The following is a 23586-nucleotide window of genomic DNA, read 5'->3' as shown; positions in this document are numbered from 1 at the left end:
ACTTAAATCAGAATAAACCTTTACACCTGCTTCCTTATTCACTTTCCTCTGTGCTTTTACATTTTGTCTTAAGCCATATATTTATTCCACTGATCTTACTTTATGGACTAAATGCAGAGTAGTGATCATGCTCCAATGATCCTGATAATGCTGCAGTGCATTCTGGAAGTTCTAGTTCACTTAGCACACTTCCAGCATTGCTATCTTTAAAGCTAAACACAATTGCTTAACATAGACATCTGGATCTCACTTTATCTATCACAAATTGCTTTGGGCTGCTGAAACAAACTTGTTCCAGCATTCTAAATTTGCCTTTACATTAATACTAAGATAAAATGATAACATAACAACTATAACACACACTTTTGTAGCACTTTTCATTTAAGGATTTGGAAGCACTGCAAATAAAGGCAGATAAGCATTATAATCCCTATCTGAAAGATGGGAAAAGTAAGGCATAGAAAAACTGAGGCCAACATTTGCAAACAACTTGGGTGTCTCAAGTTAAGATATCTAAATTCTCAGTTAAGTAGGTGAAATCAATGGGAGTGTGGTGCTAGGGACTTCTGAAATTAGGCTATTAATTTAGGTGGCTACATATGGGCTTTTGGCTGAATCACTATCATCCAAATATGAACACAAGTCTGGCTGAAAATTTAGAACCCTGGTTTTCTACCTTCAAGCATTTTGCACTACCACAGACAATGTTACTTCCTATTTTTATGAAGCCTTGTTTTCTGTACTTGTTTATTGAAGAATATTTGGAATTATTTTTGGCATCTTTACACTGGGTCATGAAACAGCATGTTTTGGCACCTGCTAGCCTCGCTACCAATCTGCTTACTCCAGGCTGTCATCCTTGTACTAGTCCACGGTAGGAAATTGATAAAGATTTTCAGTTTGCAGAGATCTGGAGTTTTGTAAACATGGGAAAGTATGCATGCAAAAGCTAGATTTTTCTGATAGCATATACTTCTATGCCTTCACTGGTTCATTTTAAGTTTAATCAGTTAAAATATTTTTCATTTCCTTATGACCTATTGTATTGGCTGCAGGATCCTAAGTCATGCAAAAAAAACCTCAAGCAAAGGAGAACAGAGAGCCTTTGGAAAGTTCAGCCACACTATACCGAGCACTTTGTCATGTAAGGAGCTGAATGAAACTCTGATACTAATAATTATAATAGGGAACCAATTTTATACCATTCTACTAGTGTAAAGTACCTCACCACAGTATCTCTGCTTCTGTAGTTAGCTGTATGGATTTTAAACAAAATGAAACCATATGTCTGTTTTATTGAAATTACTTAGGAGAGAGATATTGTGCACTGAGATAGAAGTGATAGGGACGATGATCCTGAAAAAAAAGATGATGCATTGCATAGGGATAATCCTGTCTCAGGCAAGGGGTTGGACTAGATGACCACCAGAGGTCCCTTCCAGCCCTGTTGCTCTAGGATTCTGTAGTGTGCTCTCAAGTCACTAAGAAGGACTTGTTAAAAACCTCCAGCTTGTGAGACTATGGAATGCATGAGGGCAAAACCTGCCAAAGCCAACAAGAATCTCAAGAAAGGATCTCATCCGATGGTAAGATCTGTCCCACTCTTCTGCACTGTTGGACCCATGCTGCCATTGGCTAGGTTCCTATGGGCTGCATCATTAGCTGCCATGAGATAGGACACAACAGGAGATAATGCTACTTCAAGCAACATTTAATTCTTGCATGAATTTTTAAATAGAAATCCTCAGGGTCATCTGGGGACAATGCTGAATAAAATTGATGGACATAAACTCCATCTCTCCTGTCCTGTTCCTGCCTCCAAACCACAATAAAATAATTCCCCATGGAACCCCAAGGAGCAATACTGACATTGCAGTGCCCTCTTTGTACGCTTTCTCAAAATCCCACTTAATCCTCCTGCTTCTTGTAAAAGCACAGAGAACCTTTACAAGGCTGTACATTGTAGCCATGTTGGTCTAAGGACACAGGCAGGCAAGGTTCTTTGGGTAAATCTGATATTTTTTATTAAACCAACTAAATAGTAGGAAACCCAAAAGCTTGCTAAGAAAAAGCTTTTAAACCCAAAAGCTTGCTAAGAAAACATTTTCCAACTATTTAGTTAGTCTACTAAAAGACATCAGATTTGCCCAAAGAACCTTTCCTGCTGGAGAACTTTTAGGCCCGAATTCTTAAACAATTCTTTCCCTTTGTAGGTATTTGACAGGCATTTTTGTAAAAGACATTTTTGTTCAGGACCTGATAGCATTCACCTGAAGGAGCTCAAATTGGAAACTACTGAACTTCAAACTGTAGTATGCAACCTACCACTAGAAACAGCCGCAGATTCTGGTCCCCACACCTCAAAAAGGATATAGAAGAACTAAAGAAGGTACAGAAAAGGGCAGCAAGGATGATTAGTGGTACAAATGCAGCTTTCATATGAGGAGAAACTAAAGTGGCTAGACCTATTCAATTTAGAAAAGAGACACTTGAGGGAGGCACATGATAAGGGTTTACAGGATACTAAGTGGTGAAGAGAAAATAAATAGGTATTTATTATTTACTTTCTCTCACAATACAAGAACTAGGGGTCACAAAATGAAACTAGTAGGTAGTAAGTTTAAAATCAACACAAAGAAGTTATTTTTCACACAGCACGTAATTAAGGTTTGGAACTCATTGCCACCAGATGTTGTGGAAGCTGGCAGTTTAGCCAGATTCAAAAAGGGACTGGACATATTCTTGGAGCAGAGGTTCATCAGTAGCTATTGAGCATGGAAATTATGACTACAACCTTTGAATTAGACCTTCCTAGACCTTAAATGCTGGAGGCTGCAAGTGAGAGAGGAACAGTGGAAAAAAAATCCTGGTCATACCCAATTCACTCTCCTTTTCAGCATCCACTCTCTGCCACTTTGTGATACAGGATACTGGGCAAGATGGACCACCATCTGACCCCGAAATGGCAATTCTTACGTTCTTACATATTCATGAATGCACAGAGAGGAATGTGGATCTTGCCAGAAGTTATGTAAAGATCTATGTGAAGCATCCAGCTCATGGGGTGTTTTTAACAGATACTTTTTAAGGTTATTGTTTTTCATTTTTGGTTGATTGGAAAATCTAAAACCTCAATTACTTCTGTTCTTAAAAGGTTTGGGGCCTTAAATTATTTAACAAGCTCATTTTACTAGTCATCTAAAAGAGCTCCAGTATATTTATGCATTTTGGTCTAAAGCATAAAATAGGTAGCCTTTTAATAGGTACTCTAATAACATACACTCTCTATTGCATCAAGAATATATTTTGTTCTGGTTCTACTATGCCTGTGTACCTTTCGTCTGATATTTAGCCTGCCAAATAAATGAGTGTCTTTATGCTGACTATAATGGGCTTTGGAGCAACACCTTTGTGTCTGCTACAACTTCAGCAGGAGTATAATGTACTAAAGCATCATAGTACATGGCTGTTCAACTGAAGTCAAATACAATCAAAGAATTGTTAAGCTCTTTGCATATTTCTGTTTACTCTGTGTGTGTGTACTGTAATGTATGAGAATCAAAGAATAAGCACAGAGTGCTGTTTGAGACCGTTAAAAGTCCAAGTTGGAAAGAAGCTGAGATAAAGATAATGAGATTCCCCTGTCTCTTCATCAAATGATAAAGGAATAAAAAAGGGGGAGGTTCTGTATTTTGAAACTATAAGGATCTAATAACCAAAATGATTTAAATCTCTTGTCTTTTAATCAGAAGCCCTCCAAAGCACATTCACTATTAGTTGTATGTTATAAGGACTCTTATCATTAGGTTTCTTAAAAACATATTTTTCTTGGGGTTATTCTTTGAACTTGCTATGTGGGAATTTATACATATAACTCCAAGGGCAGTTTGGAGAGACTGTACCCTTTAATAGTAAACTTAATTTGATCTTATATCCCACACAATTTTCAGGATGATTTAAGGATTAGGTTTTCTGGCAGACTGAGCTATATGTCCCTGAAAACACTAGAAACATTTTTTTCTAACTCTTATTGGTGATATGACCCTGCCCTTACATTTTCATCTTCAACATAACTGCTCTCTTCAGCCTGCTAACACCAGTAGCAACCTGTGATCAATCACAGTTTGCCAGCTCATGTGATATAAACAGTTATGCTTGGTCATGGGAGCAGAGATGGTGTCTATGGAGTATGATATAAGAAGGTGGGAGTCACATTTTTGTAAAAACTGAAATTTAGAGAAAAAAAGAAATATAATTTTATATGATAATTTTCTGTACTAAAATTTAGCGTGGTTGTTTATAAATACTAAATTTAGTAATGCATAACATTTTGATTGATAAATTTTCATTTTTTCAGAAGGTCATATTAGGAAGTCTTATCGCATTCTGCCAGCAGCTAATATGAACTTGTCATCATGATAGTATATTTGCAGTACTCTGTCTAAACTAACTCAATGCACTATGTTGATTTCTGTGCCCAAACTTTTTTATCATTATCCATATATATTCACAGTGCAGCTGAGAAATATATATTGTTCATTCCTGCTTGATGCGGAAAGCTAAGAAGAATGACAACTAGAATATTAGTGGGAGTCCTTAATGAAGCTACTGAAAACATAGAAACACTCCAGATCTAGTTAAACTTCTCCTGACTTGAAAGAGAGGAAGTAGAGTCCAGAAAGCAAAAACATACATTATTTTGTATATATACTGTCATCTGGAGTTGAGTATTTGCAATTGCAAGTCAAGTAAATGATCTTACATGATACTACAGTCTCTTGACCTATTGTTGGTTTAATTATTCACCTACTTAATTACACTGCACAACATGTACAAATTAGGGGATAATAGATAAAAGTATACTCAACAGCCGTGATTGTTTGTTTTTGGACAAATTTTTCTGTGTACATTTTGCAAGGGAGGTGTGGCAGATGTAGTTGTACAGTACTTTTGCATTTTTCCAGATCAGAAAAGAGATAAGAGAAAAGAGCCTCAGATCAGATAAAAGTCATTTTAACTCTGCTGGCTTTACCACAGGACTGGAGAGGTTCATAGTCTAATTATTCTCCCAATACTGCATGAAGTTGGGAACCACCATTAGCCTCATCTTATTGATGGGGAACTGAGACACAGAGAGCATATGGGCACAGCATTCACAGACATAACAATTTGTGCCTGATCTGTCCACAGAAAGCAGTGTAGAGACGTGAGGAAACAAATGCACAGCTGCAGGCAGCTTTAAAAGGACCCAATCCCATGACAGTCTGAGCCCTCATTGTATGAGGGTCCAGATGTAGGAGCTCCAAAACAGAGCACCTTCATTAATTTCTGTCTGCGCTTGAGGAGCAGGGCTCAGCTGATGTAGCCCATCTCGCTTCCCATGCTGTTTTTAGAAGGAGAGGGGGAATGGGAGTGGAGGGAACTCTTTTTGGGGGTTGTAGTTCTGAAGGGTGGGATGGGTGGATTGGAGCCCCCCCCCCTCAAGCACAGCTGTGGAATCCCAAGAACAAGCTCCTTCTCCTACCTTCCCCCTCCTCCAATCCAGACACAGCACCAGAGCTGTGATAGGGTCCTTGGAGCTAGGGGAGAGACGCTGCAGAGATGCAGCCTCTCTCTCTGGATCAACTCCAATTTAGAGCCAATCCTCCACCTTCCCAACCAAACAGCTAACACCTGCTGGCTGAGGAGGATCTCTAACTCATAGCACTTTCTGCAAAGTACCATGAGTTAGACAGGGAAGCTGCATTTCTGTCTGCGCCCTATTTGACACCAGAAGTCTGTGGCATAGCAAGAACTTTATCCTAGGTCTCTCTACTCCCAGGTTGACCATGCCTCCTCTTTGCACTCCATTCTCATCTCCCTGTTTGATGGAACACTGGGAAACAAATGTTGATCGATATAGACCTGGCTAGAAATAAATGTTTCTTTACCTGATTTTTCTCATGAAGTGGCACTAAAATGCCAGCTCCATACAGCCAGGATTCTCCCAGGCCAGGAAATTCTCACCTATCTATTTAGAGTATATATGCAGCTCCTTTTTTACTGTTGTGGCTCTAAACAGATGTCTCATTTGAAAGCAGTCTTCATTATCCAGGGTTTTAACTCAGAGTAAAATGTGAGTGGTGCAGCCATTAAAACACAAAGACCTCCCAAGCTGCATTCCTGCTTCTCTGCCAGTAGGTGATCAGCACACAGCCTGACAAGCCTACCTCTGGAATGACTTAAAACTAACCTAAATGACTCTTGATTAACTTACAGACATGCACAGAATTGTCCCAGGAAACAGGGTTAGCATATTTTATCATGCACAAGTACTTAAAGCAAGACAATGGATTTATATATCTGCAAGATCCTGGGGCAAATGGCTTTCCCCCAAAAGAAGTATGATGCCTGTTTATACTCTTTGACAGCACAGAGAGGATGTAGGCTGGGGGTTGGAAGCTGTAGCCTTACTTTTCAAAACATTTAACTCTTATAAAGAACTATAAAGAGCATCTTCTCTGAAGTGCTATCAACCTTAAACATTAAACAGGTTGTCAGCAGCTCTCAATAAGTACTAGCATCTTGAAAGATAGGCCCTCATAATCTGTGAAAGGAGACCTCATTATAAAGCCATTCCTAAAGGAAACAGTACTCACAACGGCTACTAAGGGTAGGCGTGTATCTGAGTGAAGGATAAAGGGGGTAGAGTAGTGCAGCTGCACCCCCACTTGATTCCTACTCCACCCAAACTTTAAAACCAGGTGCTTGGCAGGGGCAGTTGCATTTCTATTCAGGCAGTGCTGAGGGAGTATAACAATTTTATAACAAAAATAAGTGTAAATGAAGTACCACTACAGAACTGGGGTTGCTTTTTTTCCAAGAGTTGGAAAAAATCATATTTCCCTTGGGTTTTGCCTCCAGGGTTGTGCCTTTATAGAACTGTAATAGTCAATAAAAAGCGAACCAATTCTATTTGTTTAATGCAGAAAGCAACTTTGGTCCACTTGGGGAAAATTTAGGTAAATATTTCAATACAGATTTATTTGAGCCTCAGACAACCACTTGTGAGTCATTCAGTCTGTCCCTTGGTGCCCTGGAAGGATTGCTTTCTTAAACTGGTAGTTCTGTAACTTTTTATTCTGTGGAACATTTTGTAACACAGAAGTCCTTTCATGAACCTACCTAACCTTCAATCAGTACTTGATTTGGTTCATCACAACTTGATTTTCAAATGTTTCATTCAGTAGGCCAACAAAAAAGACATAGAATCCATATAGCACAATATGAAAACCTCTGAATTCAGCCATCCATACCTAGTAAATGTTTAGTCATGCATGCTTGAATGTTTTATTCTCTTTTGAGTACTCTTCCACTAGCTGAGTTTGCTGGGAGTTACATTCCAAAGCAAGAGTTTTCCTCTCTGATACGGTGTGCCCTTGTATTGAGAGGAGAATTTGGAAGATATTTTCCCCTGGTATTTAATACAATGTTTTCATATAGTAACTGTAAAAAACTCCACCCATATTTTGGGGTGTTAGTGGAATGTCACGCATATTTTCTTGAATTTGTTTTACTGATACGGCATGTGTAACCTCTTGGTATAAGTAGCATCAAGCTTTATTTAGCTTTATTGTTATTATGTCTGTATGAATTGTGGTATTTGCTATGAATGTAAATTTTATATAATTTTATATTTTGGCAAAAACTGTTTGATAGGGCATTAAGTAACTTAAGTGCTCCTCCCTTAATCATACTTGAGAGAAGTAAGCACTGAGAATTTGCATCTGACATGGGTATGTTAAATGGCCAATCAAATAGCCCCTTGAAGAAGTTGTCTAAGGCACTTGAGCCAGGCCCTTCCAGACAATACCAAATTCACAGTTTAAAAGGAGAGACCTGCAGTGAGAACAACACCTGGCTATTCAGGCTCTTCATGGGATGACATGACAATGAGAGAGACTCCATCTTTGAGATATGGGTTAGTAGTCTTTGGGGGAGTCTACACATGCTACTGGGTCACCATGGCAACACACTATGGCAATGAAACATCTGCAGGCAAAACGCATGATGCTACAGATACGTCACTGTAGTGATGCACTCCCACGTTATAGCGCATTGCTACAGTGATGTACTGCCTAAAAATAACTATATGCCATATGCACAGCATAGTACCAGTTGTTACTGTGCCATCTTTTAGTACTTCCAAAAGGCAGCTCTAAATAACGGCGCAGTAAAACAGCGTCATAGCGGCATGTGTAGATGTACCTGTTATGTCTGAAAGGATTAAATATTCTCCTGGTCGTTACCAGATCAGGAACACCGCTAGTCTAGTAAACAGGTACATACTTAGGGAACAAGAAGTTATTTGAAATAGCTTGGGCTCCCCAAAATCAAACAGCTAATGTATGTAAATGGCCAGACAAAAACCATGCTTAAGCCTTGCAAGCGTTTGTTTTTAGGTGTCCCGGCATAGGGAATGACTCTAGGCCTTCAGCCAGCAGGCTGAGGGTAATAGGCTGTGAAAATAAGTTGCAGGAGGCCCTGGCAGAAAGGTCAGAAGCAGCAGCTGCTTTCCAACCTGTTGTGCTGAGGAGGAGCTGTAGGCTAATATGCAGGGTTAAAGTAAAATTATCACTCTGATATTTTCTTTTGTTTGTTTATTCTTATATCTGTCTGTATCTCAACATATGGTTACTGATCCCTTAGGGTTGCTTTTGTTCTTTCGTACCTTTTATATTGTATTGTCAAGGATAAGTGAGATTTCAGAGCATCTGACCACATAGATAAATTTCTTCTATAAAAGGGGGAGGGATCTAAAATTTCTGAGCACCAGACTAGGTTGTGAATCTTCTAGCTGGCAAAATATACTCTACTAAAAGCTAATAAGACATAGGTAAGATGGGTAAATCTGAGGTGCAATGGGTCAAGGAGCTGATCTTTGGGGCACCTTAGTTTGTTCTGAGTAGTCAAACAGCACATGGCAGAGAGGGGTTTGGACCTGAAAGACACCTCTGAAAGCATGAGAACACCCAAGGAGTGTGTCTCCAAGGCACTTCTGACCATATTTGGAGTCAGGGTACATCGCAGGAGTTTATTTCCATTTGCTCTTGCTTCACTTAGCAATTGAAATAATGCCTTTTCATTTATCTTACTTCTAAGAAAAAATCATTCTAATAGTCTAAACTTTCCTTACTGGTTATATTTTTGAATCATTTATTTATTTACTAGTATTTGGTCAACTTCCTCTAAATGCTCACCATTTTGTTCATGTATATACCTTTTTTTTCAAATATAGTTCACAAAATGAACATAATGCTTCAACAGAAGGCTAACTAGAGCCAAGCAGGGTAGGATTTTTATTTATTTAAAATTAAAAATCTAATTAATAGTGATCCATATGTAAATATAAACCCTTGATTAAGACAGGAAGCTTGTTGTAGTGAATAGGCTACCAAAACGGAGTTTGGGAACGGGACACCATCCACAGTTCTGCCATCATTTAATGAGCAGCCATGACTAAACTATCCAGCTTCTCTGAGCCTCAGTTTTACATATGTAAAATAGGGATAATATAGCTTATACAATCTGCAAAAAGTGTTTTTAGAACTATGGCTAAAAATAACTATAGCGGTGATGACTGTTATTCTGATTCTATACAAAATTTAAATATGTCCTTCTGGTTAAACTGAAATTCACATTTTGCAGAAATTTAAAGTTCTCTTCTGTTTTTTCAAGTAATGTTTAAAAATTCTGAAATTATTTCAGAAAAAATATGACTGTGTGTGGCATTAGACAAAGTCAACCAAACGTATTAGTTTGATATGTCTAGAGCTCTTAAGGTTTACCTCTGTAAGCTATAAGTACTAATACATTCAAAATGGGTAAGTCCTTTTTTTACCCTGTAAAAAGCATCACATACAGACAATTTACCACAGACAAAGCATATTAGCATTATGGGATTCTCTGGCAAAACAACTGAGATATACTATATACATACAATTATATAATCATAGAACATTAGGGTTGCAAGGGACCTCAGGAGGTCATCTACTCCAGTGATTCTCAAACTTCTTTGTACCAAGACCCATTTGTAAACACTGATGGCCAATCCTAACCCAGTAAATAGTTTAAGAAGAAATACCACCCTGGCCTTTCCAGGGGAAAGGCTGGGACCCAGCCCTCCCACCCCACCCTACCTCCCAGTGTGTGGGGTATAAGGGGCCCTAAGCAGCCCCTTGCAGGCTGGAACTGCCAGCCTACAAGAGAAAACCCATGTTTTCCCATTGTTTTCTCCTTTATAAGAGAATAATTTTTTAAATTTTGTTCACAACCTTTTCATATATTCTTGCACTCACAATCCACTTTTGGATTGTGACCCATGGGTTGAGAAACACTGACCTAGTCCAACCCACTGCTCAAAGCAGGACCATCTCCAACTAGATCACGCCAGTCAAGGCTTTGTCTAGCAGGTCTTAAAAATCTCCAAGGATGGAGATTTCATAACCTATTTGGGTAACGTATTTTAGTACTTTACTGCCCTCATAGTGAGAATTTTTTCCCTAATATGTAACCTAAACTTCTCTTGCTATAGCTTGAGACTATTGCTCCTTGTTCTGTCCTCTGCCACCAATGACAATATTCTAGCTCCATCCTGGAACCACCCTTCTGGTAGTAGAAGTCTGCTGTTAAATCCTCTCACAGTGAGGATATCTACACATGCTTTACAGGTCTACAATAATTTGGGCACTCATTCTTGCTCTATACAACTTCAGCAGCAAGAACAATATATACATCAATTAATTTAATTGCAAATTTTTTTTTAGCTCTAGTTGTCTCTTTAAAGAGAACACACAGCAGAACTTTTAACTGCATCCCAGAAGTCATAAAGCACCAGGCAGATAAAATCACATGCTTACTAGGAGTAGCAAATGGGATAAACAATATGGGAAATGAACTCTTATCAATGATCTCAAGAGAGAGCAATATTTAGGTCAATTGTACCTGAAATCGTTTGATGGGGTAATTGTTCTTTGGTCCAGACTCTGCTCTCTGAGCCTGTCAGGGTGCTTGTAGGTCCACTGTATCGGATTCACCAATTTTCTTCCAGATTCATTTTCTAATAAAAATAAATAAATTAATTAATTAAATCATCAAAAAGCAGCAAAAAATCAATCACACTGGTATTTTCTTTAGTCATATAAATCTTTGTTTAAAAGATTACAGTTTAATATTAAATAAAAATGATTTCTGCAGAGAATTCACATGAAGACCAATGGCTAAAACTTTTATTAAGTTTTTCAAGTTCTTTCTGGACCCCGTAGCAACTCCGGTAGATAAGTTAAGGATAAAAGAAAGTATTGCAGCATGTTATTAATTTAGCAGATCTATTAATAAGCAGCACAAAATAAAATTATTGGACTTCAATATTCTGATGTAGTCCAGTGCTATATTATACAGGCCTCAAATTGAGTTGATTTTCTTAATTGACAACAAGCTTGTTAAATTGTTTATTTCATTGTTAATTTAACCTGTTTTATCCATGCATTTATATCAATGCAATAAATTCAATTTTAAAAATTAAATTTAATCATAAATAATATTAAGAATGACACTCTAACCTCAAATGCCAGTTACTTAGCTCCTCCCTGGTATTAGAAATGAAATCTTTGGTTTGCTTAACACAAACATAAAATTGTCTTGTCCTTTGACAGAATAAGAAACATAGCATACTATTTTTGCTTTATATTAAGATTCAATATTAACAGGACCAAATTTAGGCTAGAAATCACCTTCTCTGGCATCTGTTAAGTATGTATTTACCTTTGATTCAGATGGTTTTGTGTTTAAAGCCATTTTTTGAGCTTATTGTACTATGCTTAAAAAAAGACACTCCAGATATAAGGAAATATGCTGAAGAATAGACAATTTAATACTTTTTCTTTAAAAAAAGCTAGCAGAGAGAAATGGAAACGGTGTTGAAAGCTACAGTAGGTACATCAGTTGATTTAGCTATTGTTTCTTGTATAGAGCTCCAAATTCAAAGATACTCATTAAACTGAGTATATGGCAATAACAGACGAAGTGTTAATGGGGCAGCAGTGGAGTGTGTCAAGAAAATGAAGAGACCCTAAGGGGCTCACCATGCTGTTTATGATCAGCTAAATTCAGAGGTATTACCATAAATCCTCTAAAAGATACTGTACTAAACTCCTTATGCGCTATTTCTCAGTCAAAGAAATACTTTTAAAAACTTAGGAACTGAAACTCGATAAGATAAAATACTTTTTCCTGTGGAACAAACAGCTTACATATGTAATATCATAAAATATATTTTAATATTTCTCTATTTAGGGTATTCTAAAAACGCTACAAGAGAGGACTCATAGCGCTTTAAAATAACGAATCACTACCCATGGAAAGATTGTGGAATTAGACTTACAGGATAAGCCTGTTCACAGAAGTGTCAGAATATGTATTATAAGTGCAGTTACACTTTAAGAACCTTATCTCACTAACAATTATTCATATTACATATATATATAAACATAATATATATTTTACATATAGACATATATATCTATATAGATATATATATCTATATAGCTATATTAAAGCAAAGAGCCCTACTAAGAGCCCAGAATTCTTGATACCATTAGTTTTGTTTTGATTAAGTTAATATTTTGAAGTAGAAAATTAGCAAAGAAACTGGCTCTAATTTGTTAGGGAAACATTATTGTAGCTTTAACAGTTTTCTTTTCTGTATTAGTATAGTTAAAATGCCTTGCATACAATGAACCTCATCCTGATGAAGACTTTACTCTGCCCCTATGCAAAGACCTAAGTGAGAGGTTGTTTTTTTTTCTAAATAGGGATACAATAAAGCTTGAAATGTTTGACCCAATCTTGCAATTTTATTGATATATTGTAGTGATGAAAATGGCAACACTATGTCACCCAACTTCAATTACACATTAACTCGAGGTAAAACTTAATTATTTATGCAGTAAATGTACCATTGCAACTCTGTGAAATGTGAATGGATCATCTATTCCTATATTTTTATTTTCTGAGGTGTTTCTACTTCAGCACCAAGGCTAGCGACTGTAACCATAGCATTGTAAAGGCAACCCCCTTATGACATACATTATTCATTACCGCTGACAACTCGAGCAGAAAGCAGATGACTAAACTTTGACTTCTGCAGCAAAATTTAACATACAAGAATGTTCTTTCTTCTCCCTCTCATAAGTAACATCCAACTATTTTTTAAAAGTTCTTTTTCCATTATAAACATAAATAATTATTAATTTCATCAGTACAACAGAATTAACTATTTCCTATACCAAGGGAAAGAGAGAGAGGCAGAGAGAGAAGAATAATGTCATCCTTGCCCACATTTTTTAAATACATGTGAACTAATTTTCAAAGGCATTAAGGGCTTACAACCTCTCACTAAAATCACTGGGAGATTTGGATATTTAACATAGCAAAAATTCGAGTCACTGTGCCTTCGGAAGCTAAAGAACTGATAACATCAACTTCAGCCATATATTCTTGCCTGTTGTCTGATAACATGCAAGTCTCATATCTAAACACCATACAACATTTGTATGTGTATTTATAAAACTGTGAGTATGCAGATCAAATATTCACATGTGTTAACAGTCATTTAGGAACCTGTTTTCATGCCAGTTTGGTGAGAAAATATGCATTTGGTTCTTCAGTTCTGAAATTTTAGACTATATTGCCTTTGTAATGGGACTGAGACCCCAGGGACAGCTGCAGTACCCACCGGTAGTCACAAAGCTCCTGCCCTACTCTGGCTGCCCTGGTACCCTCCCTCTTCTCCTCTCTACCATGCCTTTGTTGGGATAATAGAACTAAAAAATGCAGTCTACCAGGTCCTGAAGTGAGCTGCCTTTGCTTCTGTGTTTAGTGGGGTCCTGTTGGACCTCTTGGATTGTGTCCAATTTAGCCTCTCTTGCTAAGTGGGCCCTTCTAGCCCATCAGTGCCTCACGGGACCTACTGTCTTATCAGCTATTCATGGCCTCTGACCACCCCTGTAGCTATGCCCACGCCTCACAGATGATACTATAGATTCATGCACCAGCCTGTATGAGCCTCAGCCCTCTTAGCTTTAGCCCACTTGTCACTCTTTACTGTAGACTACCACCCTAGGCATACCTCCCCTAGCCAAACTTCTGAATCTCAGCTTTGTCCCTGACCCATTTCTCTCGGTTTAGATCCTCAGCCCTTGGCCCATTTCTATGTCACTATTAGGGTCAGGCTTTGGCCCTCATGGCTGGAGCCAGCTCCCATCTCTGATAGGGCTCTGGTCCTGCTCCTCATGGCTTCGGGCCCCTGGTCCTGGTTTTGCCCCTCTTGGGCTTTGGTCTGAGCCTTCCCAGTGCCAGGCCATCTTCCTTGGTTTTCCTACTACAGTTTTTAATAGTCTTCTCTCCCTGGAGCCTGGCCTCTGGCAGGGCTTCAAAACACTTTTGTGCCCCTGGCATCCCAGAATGCATGTCTCAGGAGCCCTACTGTGGGTTATGCATAATATGCTCCCCCAGTTGCCCTGCTATGGAACACACCCCTACCGTCATGCCCAAACCACTGGTTTAATCACTAACAAAAAAGTAAGCCCACTGGCTGTAATGCAAACTAACCTCACACTGGATCCAAACGTAAGCCCCAGGTCACTTGCTGTACTATAACATTTCCCACTACCCTGTGCTGTATTCTCTGTCAGTCCTCAGCACCTTACTGATAGTCCCAGAGCAGTTTAGTTGTCATCCAGGCACTCCTCTGCAGCCTTCCTGGTCAGAGGCTCTTCCTCCTTTGGCTGTGGGGCCAGACCAACTGCCTGATCTCAGGTATTGGCTTTTTTATGTGCCTCCTAAATCCTGCCCCATTCAGCCATGTGATTCTGCAGCCACTCATAGGCGTTCCCCTCCTGTGCCTAATGATGCTCTAGCTTTCCATGCGAGGGCTTAGTTCAGCTGTCTGCAGCCCTTTGCTTGTGGCTGTCTACCTGTCTCTCTTGGTGCTGTTTGCTGCTCTGCCTCCATTCCCTGGACGAATTACCCTCCCAGGGTGAGCTTCTACCTGTGGTTAGCAGTCTGTGTGTTTACTGGCAGCCAGCTCATTAGTGTCTAGCTTGCTTCCTAGCTACCAGCCTTTCCCTGATCCAGCTTAGCCTGCTACAGTTTCCTCTTAAAGTAACAGAAGTCCTCTGGCTCCCTGTTACAGCTTTCAATTAGAGTTCTTTTAATGTAAAACCCCTGAATTCCAGTGGCCTAAACACAAATTTAAATTATTTCTGAAGTGGTAGAAAAAGAGCTGCTATATACAAATGAGGGTAGAATTTATCTTATAGTAACCATCTGTACTTCCTATTACCTAAATAAAACATATTTAAGGAGAGACTAGTATCTAGGCCTCTGAGGTGCAGTAAGTGTTGGCACTTAACATAAGAGTTCTGAAAACACCTGGAACTAATACCTTTGTTGGTTTAGTACTTGTGGTGAAAAACCCAGTGCTCCATGTATCCATCATGGACCAAATCCTGACCAATGCTGAGAACTAGCAATTCCCAGAAGATGCTTATTGCCCCTCAAAAGAAGGAAGAACGGAAACTGAGACTGGAACACAATCCCAGGGAAGCATTCAGCAGCACAAAGACAACAAGAAAATCCCTATTATACTTTAAGAAGTTGTGTGTCTGAGATGCTGTGACCACTCAGTACTGGTGGTCACTGTTTAGTGTAGCAATTTTCATTTGTGCACTAATTATTGTGGGAAAAGGTAAAGTAATTGATACCACTTCCACTAATTTTGATCACTAAAAAAGAACTGATACATTTAATATTAATAAGCATTGTGAACAGACATTAGGAGATGACAGTTCAGAAAAATCTACTAAAATCATGACCCTGGGATTACTTGGTAGTCACCTGAATCAAAGCACTGTGGGCCCAATCCAACTTTTGCTGATGACAATGGGCCTTTTGCCATTCACTTCAGCAGCCATGGATTCAGGCCCACAGGCTGGACTTCTGGAAATAAATACAAAAGGTCAAAGGTCAAACAAAAATAAAAATGTCTTGAATAAATAAAAGCAACTGCAGAGCAAGAACTCAGCAGCCTAATTGACCAGTCAGAAAGTGATGGTCTGTATCCATTTGCAAAATCAGACAATTTAGTGTAAGGAAAAGACACAGTACATCTATCACTGAATTGCTGAGATACCACCACAGACAAAATACACTGTTTTACATTACAACCTGCCTAAATGTAACCATAAGTAAATAGCACTTTTGACAATCTGACTTGGAAGCAAATCTATCTCAGCCTCATAAAACAATATCCATAACTCAAAAAGTATAATTAAGATGGAGCAATCTGAAATGGAAAGCATTAACACAGAACGTACTTGATCTGAGAAAAAAACATCAAAAGACGACTTTTAGGGCCCTCAAAATTTTTGAATGCATCAATACTGAAGACAGACAACACATAAGCATCCGTGTGCATACTTGATGGCATGTTTTCCTAATGTCAAGTTTAGCTTAGGTATGATTAATGGTTCAAAGAATCAGTCACTGCCAAGCAAAAATTCAAAATTAATGAGAAAACAACATAGCTGGCACTAAGGGGAGGATTGTTTTTTTGGGGGGGAAGGCTGCAATGTAGTTCTCAAACTATGGGCAAAATGTTGTTCTTCTGACTGTGAGGCATGCCAGAGGCAGAGGGAGCAGGGCAGTAGCTGCTGAGTGAAAAGTCCCTGGTCCCTGTACTTTTTTGTTTGCAAGGGGCAAGATGGCTGGAGAACAGAGGGGAAATATTTTGTAACATTACTTGCTGCTGTTCCAAAAAAGCAGCAAGCCCTGCCACTAAGACTCAGTGCCAATAGCATCATGCCTGCTGAACAGCAAGGACTCTGACATTGTCCCTCACTTGAATGGCCAATCTACCTGGAGATTATGGATTGCTGCCAGGTACCTAGCATCTAAAGGAGCATGCAGTCCATGTTGAGCTCTGCTCTTGCATGAATGCCCTGAAATCACTGGAAGGAGGTTCACTGAATTTTCTGCCACCCAAGCATGCAACAGGCCAGAATTTTGCCCTTTATCTCAAATCTAACTTCCTGCTGTTCTCATCTATTTAGGATGAGAGGGAAGGCTTTTAAGAAAAAAAAAGCTTTTGATTTTGGAAGCATTTTCGGAAATGCTTACAAATTCATTCACAGGGTAACATTCACAAGACAGATCTGCCCAAAGAGCTAAAGCAGAAGAAAACCAGACTATTTGAGGTTATTTGCCAACAATTAAACTAAATGTAGAATGCAGCCATAGATTTTCCCTTCTGGACAAATCTTGCTGTTTTCTTTAGCAACCTAGATGATAAAGTGATAGAATCTTAAAAAGTGCCAATAATCAGATGGAAAGAAACCCTTGCACAAAATATAATTCAATTGTTTAAAAGAGTTACAGAAAATACACATTTGCAGTTCTACATTGACAATAATAGCTCAAGCATTTTATTGGAAATGGATGTGGCCAATGGGCATACATTACTGACACCATGAACAATGCCAGATTTTGGTTAAAGCAGTTTATATTCTGTGTGTATTACACAGAAAAAGAAATAAATTCTGTCCTTGAATGAAAGGACAAGGGCTCATCTATGTGGGTCCAAGGCATATTTCTACACTTCAGCTGGATTTCATATTCAATCTTCTGCAACACTCATACTGAGCTACTTAATAGCCACATAATCTTTTGAATGAAAATTAACAAAGCAATCCTGCAGCACTATGAAAGGCTGGCATAATATCAAAAGCAGTAACTCTAGTCTGATTTAGTACTAGTATCCTCAGTAGAGTGCAAACACAAAGGAAGACGGATCCTGTTGAAGAAACTTATGACCAAACTCTATCACAGACAATAGAGGAGACACATGTGAATGTTGTTACTGCAGGGATTTCTAAGACAGACACCACTTGACTATCTAAGCAATAAGATGCAGGTGATGAAGGTGATGAATCTGAAACACAGCCTTAAGGATCATCAAGGCTGCTCTTTTATTTCTTTGTTTATATGTATATTTACATAAACTAGTTCATACTAATCGATGTGCAATCCAGCTCCATATAGAAGCAGAATTTTTTCTTCATGTGCCACCCTACTGAAATAGGCTTTCTGGTTTATTGCTACCAGAACAGTAAAAGGGAAGAAAATGAGTAAGTTAGGGGAGATTCTTTGGTACTCAGTACAATATCCCTATACCACAAAAGCTATTGCTCATACTTCTGTGGTTGCAAGTTGCAATAGCTCTTGACCAAGATAAACAGACATAACACAATTAATTAGTATGGTAATATACTTGAAAAATGTAATGCAGTAAAACATATTTTGTGATGCTAGAGCTACCTAAATGCTGCAAAAGGATGTTCACGAACATTTGTTCAAAGTACAAAGAATAGTTCTTTTGACAATCAGGTTGATCTATATTTCCAAAAATATTTGTTTGTTATTTCTCATTAATTATTATCCTCTTTCAGAAGTGTTAGTCAACCAAAGAGAGCACCAAAAAAGATACCATGTGATCATTCACATACTAACAATAACTAATAGTGAACAATAGGGGAAGCAGCCTCTGGTGATTCAGTATGTCTAAAAATACATTTGGAGAATACTTTGGAAAAATGAAGACATTCTTTGTAGCTCAGGACCAACTTGTAAATTATTTGTGAATGGAATCCTTTAGATAATTTATTTACAATGAATAATTTTGCCATATCTAGATTGCTATATTATGATTTTTAAGGAATTTGTGCTATCAGGACAACTCTTAGGGATGCCTGTATCAACCCGTGTTTATTTCTCTCATGTTTGGCAGCTACACTGGAAATTTCAGACAGACAGGGCGCATCTACATGAGATGCTTAGCTTCGCATTTATGCATTTTACTGAAAAATAAGCATGTGTACCTTTCAACATTTCAGTTTAATTTGCTACCTGCAAATGCAAGTAGCAGATCTACTTGGGATTATTAATGGTGCCATAGTGCTTGTGTAGACACCTGATGAGGAACAAAATCGGCTTCTGGTCAGCTATCCACCAGGGAATGGGAGGTAGTTCCCTGCCCCCAGGAGCTGCCTTCTGTCAGGGCAGGCTCTACCACAGGAGCCCAGGCAGGGACTATGTCCTCCTGCCCCAACTGTCTCCCGACCCAGTGATCCCTGGCAGCCTCTGGGCTTTCCATAGTTACAAAACAAACCTATGAGTAATTGGTTTATAACAATTTTTTTAATGGAAAATTAATCCTAAGATAAATGGAAAATTAAGCTCATGTGATAAAGCTGTTTAAAGATAGATGTAGAATTCGCATTGAAATGTAACCTGCAAATGCAGTATATCTTGTATCCTGAACAAGATTACAAAAAAAGATGTCTTTAATAGCTTGATATATAATAAAGCTGATACAGAAACTAGTATGCCAAACATATATGCATCCCATAAAGTTCAATTTGTAGTGAGATAGAAAGTAAAAGGTGAACTTGACTGAATAGTATAATTAGGTGTTGAACAAATAGAGACACCAGCTGATGGAATTAAAAGAATAAATACTGTAAAAGCCATTGCAAACACTGATTCTAACCTACAGGATGGGAGATCTAGATCTCAAAATGCAGGAGTACATTCTAGTTTTAATTAAACTGAAAGGTTGAGAGTACAAAAGCTCTGTCGCTTCATCACCTTTTTTAGTTTAATAAACTTTAACTCAGGATTGTCTCTGCATCTCAGACATAACAAAGCAAATATAAATTTTAGAGTTCTGAATGGGAGCAAATAACTATCAATGAACTGTTGATTTGGGTTGAAAATAATAAGATGATAGAAGTCTATATATTGTCTTTCAGCATGTGAAAGGAGAGTTTAGTTGATGCTTACTGAGGTACTCCAAATTGTAGAAATAGAACTAGGTAGAATTCCATCTTTGTTCTGAATTCAGAAAATTGGTCCTGAATCACCTGACCCTCTCCACATCAGATGTCCCAGTGTTACCTGTAAGTGTCCTGCTGCATGTGCCAAGATGCCAGGCACTTTATGAGCATGCTTCTACGAAGTCTTATTCAAGATGTGGTCCACAGTTACTTTCCAAACTGAATGCAGTGAAGGCATGCTAAAACAGCATCATTTTCATGATAATTAAAAGTATCCCTGAAGAACTAATTTGTCCACGCACAGTTCTGCTTTAAGAGGCTACGCTAACGAGAACCAAAGCTAATTACCCCAGGTACAGTACAGCATGAACATAGGTATATTTCTTCCAGATCAAAAAGCAGGCTACCTCCTGAACCAGAAGTAATATGGCTGTATTCACATGATATTACACTTAAAGTATTTCTGCTTTGTGTCAGAAGTAATTAGACTGCCCACAATGACTCATTAATGTGGCTACACTAACTGTAAGTGCTATAGCGTATTTCCAGTTCCAGTTCCAGGGGTGTTTGAAACTATGTCTTGGACTCTGCAAAGCAAAAGATAGTTGCTTTAAGCCCAGAGAGGCTGCATACTTCATACATTCCTTCCCTTAACTTGTACCGAGAACCTCCCTAGAACCCAGGATCAGGATGGCACAGAGGTATCTTGAAGTCCCACTACCTTTCTTCTTCATATGTTATAAGCTGAGAACCTACATGCTGGTAAAATCTCTACCTTGTGCTTTCCCATAAGCATGATCCCTACTTTGTTCTGGACAACTGCAGGTGATTAACTGAAAACCAAATCCCAGAAGTTATTTAGGAGCCTAACTGAAATCACTGGGAGTTGCCACTAAGTATCTTTGAGGATCTGGATCAAGTCTCAGAAGTAGGCCACAAAGCACCAACGGCCTTAAAGACTATTACTGAAACTCAGAACTAGTAATAGCAGTGACCTAAGGTATTTACAACAGGCAACTAATAGCATGAGATACTTATAATGGGCTTTATATTTCTTCCATTTAAGTCAATGGCAAAATTCCTCATGATTTGAGTGGGAAACTCAGGTAAGATGCTTTTTTATATCTGTCTCTGCACTACCAAATTGCCTGAGAATGGTAGTATAAACTAGCAACATTGTCAGTACTTAGATTTATCCATTTCCTGTTGCCATGTGTTGGTACTGATTCAGATACATGACTGAGGGGTGGCAAAAGCCACCCCCATCGAAAACAATGGGCAGTTTAACAACATGAAACAGGATTTCAGATTGCAGTCTTGCATTTACAACATCAGCACTACACATGATCAAAGAATACGTATTACAGAAACTCAAAGGATCCTCTTGCTTAAATTTTCCAGTGGTAATCAATAAACTCAACAAAAATGTAATCATGCAACAATGCAGGATCTCTCAATAACACAAAATGAAAAAAAGGAAAGGCTCTCTCTCTGCTGTGATTAAGGAGCTTCAGGGAATATTAGCAGCTAAGTACAGAGACTTTTCAGTTGCCAGACAGACAGCAGTATAAAAATACATCCGAGTCACAGTGGCTATGTATCTTCACTTGTAAAGTGGGTGACAGCATAAATAGTTTGTGATTGAAGAAGGTCATTTGAATGGTGTAAATTTTTTTGTTAGTTCAATAGTTCAATTGCTGGGGAAGGTATAAATGCAACAACAATCTATAGGTAGTTGTCCAAGTGCTATTGTGTTAAGGGAGCAAAGAGAAGCTAAATAGGGTTGCATTCTAATGAGGTGAATATGCGATAGACACAGAGACTGACAGATGTGGGGGAAAAAAGGCAGAAGTGATGGAGTGGAAGGATGGAGAAAATTACACATATCATGACATGTTACATACCATACAAATCTCTAGTGTGCAATTCATATTTACGATATTCAATGCTGGAGAGCTAAGAGCTTAGTGATATTCAAGTATCTTAAGCTCTCCTTCCTTAAAGGCATGTGCATTATTGCCTTTGAAACTGCTGTGCAGGCCTTTATTCCTTTTTTTTATTTAAATGTCTAATGTTTGTGTCACTTAAAAGATAAATAACATGTACAATACAGTCTATGGAATGAAAAAAATTGCTGCGAGGTAGAGGAAAATACATCTGATTTAAAAAACAAAGCTACTCTTCATCAAGAGGTGAAAGCAGCCATGGACCTTCAAACAGTTACATCTGTAAAATCTTTATAGGAAACAAGAAATAAAAATTCCTCCTTATTCTGCTTATACTACAGTTCAAGGAGAAAAATGAAGAAAAATGTGTGACAGAGATTTAGCCTTAATTAACTTAAATAACTGTTCTTAATCACAAAATCGAGTTCAGAAAAGATTGCTAACATAAGGTAAAACAGGTTGCAGGCAGTAGTTCTTTATGTAAAAGCAAATGTCAAAAGAAAAGCTCTGATATTTGGTTGTGGGCTCCCACTTTTCACATAGGCATTTCCTAAATCCATGTTTGATGAGCTTCTCCAGCTATAAATTCTGTAAATTCCCTCTGGAGCAGTACAGAGTGTGCTTCATGAAAATGTCATCTGCCAGTGCTGCAATTACTCACACTCCAGCAATCATGTGCACAATGCAGAATGGGTCGAATTCAGGTGAGAACGAGAACCAGCAATCAAGCCTCTGGAATTGAGAACAAAGCCATTTTCTTTCATTTGCCATCAACACAACCATCAAGGCCTTAATTACAAGGCAAGTGTCAAGCCTGGCTGCTGAAAGGCTTATTATTATACAGCTCAGCTTCAAATCAGTTTTGTATTGATGAACTGCAAAAATGAGGAAGCCAGCTTAGCCCCACAAGAAAAGAAACAGGGACTAAATGATTATATGATTGGCAGGAAAAAAACAGGGACATTTAAAATATATATATATTTAGATGGAGAAGAAAAGAGGACAACATACCTGAAACACATCTATAAATACATTTCCTAATATAGCAGCAAATCTGTGTAGTTTAAGATTCAAAGTACTTTTGTTTTAATTGATATTGTTGTAGTATTCACAAAATACGCTGAAGAGCTCCCATTTTGTTTATTGAGGTTATGCATTTTGTTACTCAGACAGAAGTACTATCCTGACTGCACTCAGATTCTCTCTTATATTTAACTGTATGTGTATATGATACATGCTCACAGAGGTAGAGTTTAGGTATAGCCACAAGCTCATGCACAATAATTTTCTTACTAGCAGCAGAATAGACCCTGCTTTTATGAGACAGCTGAACAATAAAAGAGAAGTTCCCCAAATACTCCTTACACTGTAAGCAACAGGACTAGTCTATGGCGACTCAACTGAAATAACAACATTATAGTTTATATACCCATTACAGTTTAAAATCAAATGTCCTGTTTTTCTTAACACTACATAAAATAATTTTAGGCATGATATATGTTAGGCAATGTCTGATTTTTCAGGATGGCTGAGTTGGCAGCATTGGCAGTAGATTAAATATTGTATCCCATTCTAATCTTCTGTGAATGTCCATCCATGTCCTGACTTATTCCATGCATGTCCAATGTGACTGAAGGAATATGTGTTCAGCCTCTTGGTCTGCCCTTTTGATATCTAAGATGAATGGGCACATTAACTGCAGGTAAGAA

The 23586-nt window shown here is 38.2% G+C and overlaps 1 protein-coding gene across 12 annotated transcripts in view; it reads right to left on the bottom strand.

The window, feature by feature from the left end:
* Window positions 1-23586, bottom strand: part of MYT1L (myelin transcription factor 1 like) — a 485235-nt gene that overhangs the window by 342858 nt on the left and 118791 nt on the right. For all 12 annotated transcript variants that reach the window (XM_019537449.1, XM_019537454.1, XM_019537450.1 and 9 more), the window contains one exon: window positions 10984-11098. The gene's annotated coding sequence lies outside the window, so the exon portion shown is untranslated. The remainder of the gene's footprint in view (window positions 1-10983; window positions 11099-23586) is intronic.

The sequence above is a fragment of the Crocodylus porosus genome, unplaced genomic scaffold, assembly GCF_001723895.1.
Source record: "Crocodylus porosus isolate Cpor-Errol unplaced genomic scaffold, CroPor_comp1, whole genome shotgun sequence".
NCBI lineage: Eukaryota > Metazoa > Chordata > Crocodylia > Crocodylidae > Crocodylus > Crocodylus porosus.
This window is presented reverse-complemented; position numbering and strand designations above follow the sequence as displayed.